Source organism: Psammomys obesus, unplaced genomic scaffold, assembly GCF_907164565.1.
Source record: "Psammomys obesus unplaced genomic scaffold, mPsaObe1.curated_primary_1811, whole genome shotgun sequence".
NCBI classification, from domain to species: Eukaryota; Metazoa; Chordata; class Mammalia; order Rodentia; family Muridae; genus Psammomys; species Psammomys obesus.
Window position 1 is genome coordinate 6,494,809 of NW_026585609.1, and position 8,234 is coordinate 6,503,042.

Sequence of the window (8,234 nt, forward strand, 5' to 3'; positions counted from 1 at the left end):
GTGTAGAGCTGAAAGTGACTGCAAAGATCATAAAAAGAAAAAAACAGTTCTCCGCCCCCACCAGAAATGCCAGGAACACGTGTTAACTCAATGTGTAGACACAAATGACAGATTTTTCAGTACTTTCCAGTGTCATGGTGATCACAGGCAAGCAGGCCCAGAAGGCTGGTTGAAGAAATGGCAATGTTAATTATTTCAGCTACTGAGTGTAAAAACTTTAAGTATATTTTCTGAAATACATAGGAGACTAAGTGGGTGACCATTATTCTGGTTCGATTCTATTCACCAAAAGATTCCTTTTCAGTGAACAAAGACATTTTGTTTGACCATTTATCAGTCCTACACCAATTTTTATCACGTGGGTGAGTTAGAAACTTGAAAGCTCTCCTTGCTTTCTAAATTCAAATGTTTTACATTTCGTGTTTGAATGTTCAGACTCTACAGCCCACATGTAGAGTCCAGAGTACAATCTTTAGGAGCAGGCTGTCTCCTTCCACTGTGTTCGTCCAGGGAAGCAATGCAAGCCACAAGGGCTTTGGTGGCAAATGCCTTTACCCCCTGAGCCATCTTGCCACCCCAGGACTCACATTTCTAGCAACCTTTTAATGTAGTTGTCTTTTCGTGGTTTTTGTTGTTATTCATTGCTGGGTTTGGGAGGTATGCTCCTTAGGCAGGCTTTGAACACCTGAACCTTCCTTCTGCCTCAGCTTCCCAGGACCTAGCACACTACTGATACACCACCACATCAGACTATATCTACTCTTTTTCTTAAAAAACAAAACAAACAGTGCCCACAGATGCCAGAAAAAGAGCACTGGATCCCTTGGAGCTGGAGTTATAAGACGCTGGGAGCTGCCACACGGGCACTAGGAACCAGACTTTCAAAAGCAGCAAGTGCTTTTTTAACCACTGAGCCATCTCTCCAGCCCTGGCTGTATGAACTTCATCTAACTCCCATACAGAATTTCCATTACAGATCTATCACAATGTCCAATAGTCTTTCAGGGTGGCTATGGTGGTGCACCTCTGTAGTCCCAGTACTTGAGAGGATGAAGCAGGAAGATTCCAAGTTTGAAGCCATCCTGGGTTACACAACGAGATCCTCCCTCAAAACAAACAGGCAAACAACCACTGCCATCTGATGACAGACTGTTAGTCTTGACAAAGGAAGCCCTCCTTTGAGTTAGTCTAGTCATAAATGTGAGCAAGAAATTCATTTGCCTTTTCTGTTTTTCCTTTATAAAGAAAGTATCAGTTCAAGATAGGCGTGGAAATCTGGTTATCATCTTACCTCAACTATGCTATTGTTCTTGTAGATAACATAGCTTTTTAAAGTAAGTTGTTCCCACCTGTTTCCGTATTTAAGCTAGGGTCTCATGTAGTCCAGACTGGCCTGTGACACAGTACGTTGATGGGGTTGACCTAAACTTCTGATCCTGCCTCTACATAGGGGAACACCCAGACCTGTGCCACTAGGTCCCATTTTATTGTTTTGGGTGGAGCCCATAGCTTTTATGCAAGGAGCCTCCCAACTGAGCTACAAAACCCAGCCACCTATATTCCTTTTTTTTTTTTTGCCACGTATCACCATACCTAGATGGTACAGAAAAATTGTTAAAAAATACTATAAATCTTACTATCATGTCAAACATAGAGAAAATTGAGAGGTGAGCTGATGGCTTCTCTTGTGACTGATGTTGGAAGCATGAAAAGCCTTCAAAATCTGGCTTTTTCTGTTCACATACATACATCTTCCTCTTACTAATCAAAACTTAATTTTTCTGGTACAAAAGGTAAAGACTTCAGATTCACCAGTTAAAAAATAACGAAGGCCTAATAAGATTGTCAAAAACTTCTATTCCTTAAACCTAAAAAAAACTCAGGCTTAACTTACTTGCCAGGTATCTGTTTTTTGAGGTATGTTTTTTGGAATGTTTTCCACAAAACTTAAAAAATCAGTTTGCCTTTACTTGCAAATGGATAATCATCTGAAATAATCTAAATCGAATGCTTATCGGTAAGCACTGACTTGAGTCCACTTGAAGCAAACCTGGAAGGGACTTTCAAACTCTTAAAAACTGGCCTATAGGCTTCTGCTTTGTCTGGCTACTGCCTCTAGTGTGAGCTCTTTCTAGTTTTTTTTTTTTTTTAATTTGCATGGCTGCCTTTCTGAGTTTGCTTCAAGAATCAGCCTTAACCCATGCAGGAATTGCTCGAACTCAGAAGCCTTGGGGTCAGACTGATTTGCATCTTTGCCCTGGCCAAGTCCATGCTTTCGTGCGGCGTCGGCGCTGCCACGGCTCGCTCTCCTGCTCCGCTGCTCACGTCAGGCGGCGGCGGAGTGCCCGGCACCGGGGTCATTTGTGCTCAGGACCCTGCCGCGACACCGACTTGTGGGCGCCGCCGTTTTCCTTTCATTTCTCCGGGCACACGCGCCATCCCACACCTCCGCGGCTCGCTCCCCCGTCCCGGGACAGACAGGCAAGGCAGGCGCGGTCTTCCCGGAGCGATCCACGTCACCCGCGCAGGCGCACTGGGCGGCGGGCAGGGGGCCGCGCTCGGCCCGCGGTAAACAAGCACTGCGCAGGCGCCGTGGGCCAAGGTTGCTTTTTTTTTTTTTTTTTTTTGTCTTTTGTTTTGCATAGCAAGAAGAAGAAAAAAAAAGGGGGGGGAGGTAGGGGAAATCGCCAAGCAAACCCGAGCGTCCGCAGACGGACACAACGACCGGGCTTCCCGTACTCGAACTGTTTCGGGGGCACCAGCTGCGCGGCCGTGGGAGCCAAGAATCCTCCACGGAGCTGTCGGCCTTGAGCGTCTTCTGCTTTTCCGGCCCGCACTGACGCTGCGGGGAAGAAAAGACGAAAAAGAGAAAAAAAAGCAAAAGGCGATTTCCTTAAAGGAGAGGTGGTGGGCGGCCCCCTCCGCGCCACACGAAAACCTCCCGAGCCCCGGCCTTTCCCCAGACAACGCGAGATCCCGCGCCCGCAAGGGACTCCGCGCGCCCCGCCCTGCCCCGCCCCGCCCTCCCGCGGCGTCGTGCGCATGCGCCGGGCGGTTTTGGCGCGCAAACGTTTCAAAACTTCCTGCCTGGTTACAGGTGGCCGGTGTCGGCCGCCGAGGAATGTCTGTCAGGTTGAAGCCGGGTTGTCGAGCCCACAGCATCACTTTCTTAAGATTGTTTTTTTTTTTTTCCGTTCGAAATTCCACCTGAGCTTAACTCGTCCCCTCCTCTCTGTGCATGTATGGGGTCATGAATTGTTGCGCGTTTCCAGTGAATCAGATAGAGGGGAGAGTCCATCGCGGCTTTGAAATAAAAAATGTTGGGTTTTAGTTGTGTGGAACGGTAACTCCGCGAGCGGCACACGAAAGGATAAATCGGAGGGACGAGAGGATTTTTTTTTTTTTTTCCTTGAAGACTGAGAGGCTGTGATTGTGGACCGAGGTAATATAGTGGGATGACGTTGGGGAAATTTAAAAGTGGAAGAGTTAAATGGAGGCAGTACCCACATTCTTGAGATGAGGCTAGAAGGATTTATAGGTAATAGAGGAAGTTTAGCTCAAAATATTTATGCATATCTATGAGCAAGTGGGCAGGGATGGCGTGTATTCAGGCTGTGACAGCAAAAAGAAGTGGCGATGTCTTTGAGTGGAACAGAGATATTTCTAAAAAGTTTGTCATGAGCAAGAGCTGAGGTTGGGACTGTATTAAACAGGAAATAATCTGGAGCCTGGAATCTTACAAGGGTCGAGGGGGTCTGACCTGGCCTCTTTTTCTCTCCCAGGGCACATGGAACACCTGCACACACACTGGATTTTTGCCCCGCGACGTCCAAAAGGTACCATCCAACGCCTCAAGTGTCCTCTTCCTGGGAGAATGCCCTGGCCCTTCACCAACCTCACCCTTCGGCCAGAAAGAAATTTAGCTGACAAGCCCTTCAGATGTGTCACTGGCTCCTTACAAGATTGTGTATTCCTAGCCTGTAGTCTCCTGGTTTAGAACCCACTTTAATATTGGGAGTAATATGGTACAATCAATATTCAGTCATTCTCACTGCCCACAACCATTGTTTCCAGGACCGAAGTCCATGATGCTCAAGTTCCCTGTGTGACCAGGTGTACTATTTGCATGTAACCTTTGTACATCTTTCTGTGAAGTTTAAACAATCTCTAGATTGTTTGTGATATGTAAACACTATGTAAATGGCTCCTGTACTATATTGTATAGGGAGTGATGTCAAGAAAAGTGTACAGTACGGTTGCAAATTTTTCTACTCAATGAACATACCTGCTTTCGGCTGAATCTGAGGAAAACCCATAGATGGGGACTGGCCCCATTTCTTCCTTTCTGTGTGAGAGTTATCTCACTGCATTGATCAGACTGGCCTAAATGGGCTCAAAATCTAGGCTCAGACAGCCCTCTTGTCTCAACTTCCAGAATAGCTGACATTCTAGGTGTGTGCTGCAAACAGTTCTGAAGATATTTTGATCCTTGGTGTGCCATATGGAGTAAACATAGGAAGACTGATGGGTTATATTATTTTACTAGGTCCAATAGAAGAGTAGCCAATACCTAAGGAATATAGCTTCCTTTTTTTTTTCCATATTAAAACAAAGAATGGGACACCTTAGGATCAAAGCTGGTAACAGTGGAGAAAGATTTAGTTATTAATGTATGGAGGAAAGAGTCGTATAGGTATACACCTATACCTACAGCCCCAGCTATCAAGGTGGGCTGAGGCAGGAGGACTGCTTGAACGTAGCTGGGAAACAACCTGGGGGTGGATAGAGAGAGAAAGGAAGGAGGGAAGAAAGGACCAGACATGGTAGACCCTATTAGGAAGTTCTCTCTGGAGCACTGTATTTTGACAAACTGTATTCTGTTGTGTGTGCTATATATGCTGAATTCACAGGAAAACGCAGGAAAAACTTACAGGTGCAACAGAACAGGATTTCTGGGTTGAAGCCTGGATATTTGGTTTTAGGGGTTGGGAGCATCCACCATCTAAGTATAATATAGAACTGAGGATCCAAAGCTTGAGGCTGGACTTTTGGATCTGACAGTCATGCCATTTAGCATCTCAGAGCCTCGCTTTCACTATGTTTTTAAAGATTTCTTTCTTTATTTCGTGTAGATGAGTGCTCTATCTGCATGCATGCCTGCATGCCAGAAGATGGCATCAGATCCCAGTATAATAGATTGTCTGAGCTGCCATGTGGTTGCTGGGAATTGAACTCAGGACCCTGGAAAAGGTCTTAACCACTGAAGCCATTTCTCCAGACCCTGATTTTTCTATTTATAAAGCAAGGGTTATAGTAAAGGAAAAATAAGGATAAAGTGTCTTTAAAAAAAAATATCTTATTTTAGCTATGTGGTGTTTTGCCTGCATTCTGTTTGTATGGCACTTGAATTCCTGATGCCCTCAGAGGCCAGACAAGGACACTGAGTTATGCTTGGGAGCCTTCATATGGGTGATAAGAATTGAGACCTGGTCCTTTGGAAGAACAGCCAGTGTTCCTAACTGCTGAGACGTCCATCTCTTCAGTCTTTTACAGGGTTAGTGTAGTGACAAAATGAGCTACTACTGGGAAGATTGTGGTTTAACAGCATAGAACGTGGCATATCATATATGGTCAGTAAGGGAGAGTTTGGTGAGCAACATTTATACTTGCCGCCTACCTGCTGAATTGTGGGTGCTGCATGGAGCATAAGTTTTCTGTGTTAGAAAGCCTTATGGCTGGTCTTCTATCTTGCACAATAGAATTACCTGGGGAGCTTTGAAAGATCCTAATGCCTGGTTTACCCTACATCAATCAAATCAGAATGTCTGGGAGTGGTGCTTAGACATCAGTACTTTTTTTTAAAGGTATTTAGATTTATTTATTCAGTGTTTGTGTACATGCATGAATGAGGGAATATATGCATGCCACAGCATGTGTGTAGAGCTCAGGGAACAACTTGCAGGAGTTGGTTCTCTCCTAGTATCATGTGGGTCCCAGGTATCAAACTCAAGTCATCAAACTTGTACCAGCTGAACCATTCCAGTGGCTCACCATCAGTACCTTTTAGTTTATCTTTGTAATGATTGCGTGTTTGTGTATGATGTATGTGGACGCTCCTGTCACAGTGTGCGTGTGGAGGACAGCTCTGTAGAATCTGTTCTCTGGGTTCGAGGGATGGAATTCAGCTTGTTAGGCTTGCTTTGTGGAACAGAGAGCGCCTTTACCTGTGGAACCATCATCCCTTTGGCCTCTGCAAACACGCTGTGGCATGCATGGACTCTCTCATGCATGTATACACACACTAAACAAATAAATCTAAAAGCCTTTTTGGTTTTTTGGGGACAGGATCTCAGTAAGTAGACCAGGCTGACCTCAAGCTCACAGAGATTTTCTTGCCAAGTGCTGAGATTAAAGGTGTGTGCCCCCAAACCCAGCCTCTAGCAGTATTTTTTAAGCTTTTTTTTTTTTTTAAATTAAGGTTGAGAACAACCATTTAAAGAGTTCCCTGCAGAAAATGAAAGGAAACTAGACCCATGGCTTAAGACCTGATCTGCCTAGTTATATGTTTGAAGAGTTTCTGGAGGAGTAAAGGCAAGGGCTTAAGATAAGCACATGCGTTGGGCACAGTTGTGTGTATTGTGGAGAGAAGGCACTGAAATAAACACACTGACTTGGGAGCAGTTGGTGTTGTCATTATTATGGAAGCCAAGAATATACTGAATTTGTTGTATGGAAGACTTTGAACCTCCCAAGCTGGCCCTTTGATCTGGCACAGGCAACACAAAAGATAGCTTGGTTTCTTTGCCACCTGGAGCTGTTCTGCTCCATTGATTGGGGAAGGCATGATTAAAGTGTTTGTGCATGGGTGGTCTTCTCTCCTGGGAGGGCAGGTGGGAATGCCTTTTTAGCAGGCATTGATTAGGAAGCCTTTCCACAGCCTATGAGAGGGAAGAGGTTGATCTGACCACGCTGATGGCTTTGTTGTTACTGACAGATGGGAAAAGTGAGGTTTAAGCCTCTTTATAGCCTTTCAGTGCAAACAAAATCACTTAGGGAATGAAGAATGTCTGGGCGGCTTCTGCCTCTCTTGCCTTCACTTCCCAAGTGTGTTGCTCCTTTTATTTTTTTTCCTGTCAAGGATGGAACCTAGGGTTTTATGCGGCCCTGCTAGGCAGGTAGACAGGTGCCTTCCAGCTGAGGTACAGCTCCAGCTAGGAACTTCACCTTCTTAGACACAAACTAACTTTTAGTAGCACTTACAAATTGAAACTGCCGTTGTTGACACAAAGACCCAAGTGTAGTTATGGCCAAGAATTATCTTTTGCCCCATGGGGGAAGCATTCTTTTTTTTTTTTTTTAAGATGCCTTTTTAAATTGTTAATTATATGTTTGTGTGCCTGTATATGGCTATGCACATGTGAGTGCAGGTATCCTCAGACCACAGGTGTTGGAGCCCCCTGGATTTGGAGATAAAGACTCCTGAGCTGCCTGATTTGGGTTTGGCGTCTACACCAGGCTCCTCTGGGAGAGCAGCACATGTCCTTAACCCCTGAGACATCTCTGCAGCCCTGCATGCTAGCTTGAGCAGGACCTGACTTCAGAGAACCACTTGCACATTTAAAAAAGATGGTCCTCTCGGGACAGGCAGGCAGGCGTGAGTGTGGTCTCTGTCCCAGGCAGTTCTTTCTTCAAACTGTAAATAATTTATTATTATTATTGATGTATATGTCTGTGTGTGTATGGGGTGTGGGGCAATCAGAGGACAGCTTTCTGGAGTCCCTCTTCTCTTTCACCTTTATGTAGGTTGCAGAGATCAAATTCAGGTTGTCAAGCTTGTGGGGCAAGCACTTTACCCCCTGAGCCATCTCACCACCCTCTGGTGATTTTCATGAGTTTGAGTGAGCCAAATATAAGTAATGTTTGAGGTTCAGGACTGATTTTTTTTTTTTTTTTTTTTTTAATCTGCTGGAGACCAGTGCTTTTGCATAGGGTGCAAAACAAGAAAAAGAGAGGTCTAATTGGGAGGAAAATGTAGCTACAAGGTTTGGGGTTATAGGTTATTGGTAGAACACACTGTTCATTCATAATGGCCTGTGTTCCACCATCAGCTCAAAAGCTGACACTTCTTGCTCCTCCCAGTTAACAGAAATGGCTAGTTTTGTGTCTTCTTCTTTGTAGATGCAGATAGATAGATAGATAGATAGATAGATAGATAGATAGATAGATAGATAGAT

General features: G+C 44.9%; 1 protein-coding gene across 1 annotated transcript in view; it reads left to right on the forward strand.

Annotated features, from left to right (window-relative positions):
- Positions 1-3,115: 3,115 nt before the first annotated feature.
- The window catches only part of Gpr19 (G protein-coupled receptor 19), a 28,568-nt gene continuing 23,449 nt past the window's right edge, over positions 3,116-8,234 (forward strand). Inside the window, exons 1-2 of the mRNA XM_055610801.1 lie at positions 3,116-3,442; positions 3,783-3,836. The gene's annotated coding sequence lies outside the window, so the exon portion shown is untranslated. The remainder of the gene's footprint in view (positions 3,443-3,782; positions 3,837-8,234) is intronic.